Raw genomic sequence first — 1,192 nt, 5'->3', positions numbered from 1 at the left:
ACCCGTGCCACCTAGCGGTGCCCTAGGGAAAGGTGTCGACGAGGCAGACCACCCCCCAGCAAAGGACAAAGAGGTTTTCATTAAGGGCTTTTTTAAGGAATCATCAGTGAGTAACAGCCAAACTACTAAAAAATTTCGGCCTCTGGAGGTGCTGGTCTTCTCCTGATGGAATCATGTGGTGATGGATGTCAGATGGAGGCTAACATAAAATAAACAGTGAAAAAAAAGTTAAAGCAGGTAAAGCTGCATAAAAGAAAACCCCATAAAAATAAGGTCAGTGTGCGGAAGAATACTCCTTGACGTACTTGAATTACGTGTTCGGCTTAACAGAAAAATCAGATAAATAAATGAGTTGTCAACAAGACACCTGCAGTGTTAGAAATTATTAGGAAAGTGAGAATAAAATTCACGTCATTATATTGCTGTATAAATTCAAGATTTTCCCATATTTTTAACTTCTTACCCATAAACCTAGAGAAAAGCACGGAGAAAGAAAATACAGGCAGTCATCGATTTTACAGTTGTTTTGAGAGAGACGGTATGCGTAGGGCTTCCAAAGAGGCACTCCGCACTATTTTAAACATACTGTATTGATAGCTTTGGAGCATACTCAGTCTCTGAGTTCTGACAAGCCAAATGGCACCGCACTGCCCTGCTGCAGGAAAATTTGTCCAGACAGGGTTGTGAAATTCTTCACCAGACATGGATGGTTTCACATGCAGAACTTCCATTAAAAGACAACTCAAGAGGTCTGTGCTAGTTTGGCTCATTTATTTAAATATTTGTCCGCCTCCTTGTCTGTAACCTCCTACCAAGGCAAGGTGCGATTCGTTTCAGGAGACAAGGACAAGATTTTAAAAACCTCATAATTTCGCTACTTGATTTTTACTGTATCAAATCAGATAATTAAGGGATTTATTTTGCCTTACCTTAGGGAATCTGAAGAAAACAGCATCTTCCATTATCAGTTCTTTTCAGTGGCTTTCTGAGGCCTTCCTGTGATTGGACTGTGTAAGTCTTGCTCTAATGGAGAACAGCTATTTGAGACTGACCAACATAAATTCTTATGATGCCACGATGCCATCCTCCTTAGTGACATTGGAAAGATAGCAATTGATATCAAAGAATTGGGCTGTGCCTTACTCACAGTAGCATTTAGAGAAGTGGCTTCTAAACCAGGAGAGGCACTAGG

Source organism: Nestor notabilis, unplaced genomic scaffold (assembly GCF_000696875.1).
Source record: "Nestor notabilis isolate BGI_N333 unplaced genomic scaffold, ASM69687v1 scaffold13452, whole genome shotgun sequence".
NCBI lineage: Eukaryota > Metazoa > Chordata > Aves > Psittaciformes > Psittacidae > Nestor > Nestor notabilis.
This window is presented reverse-complemented; position numbering follows the sequence as displayed.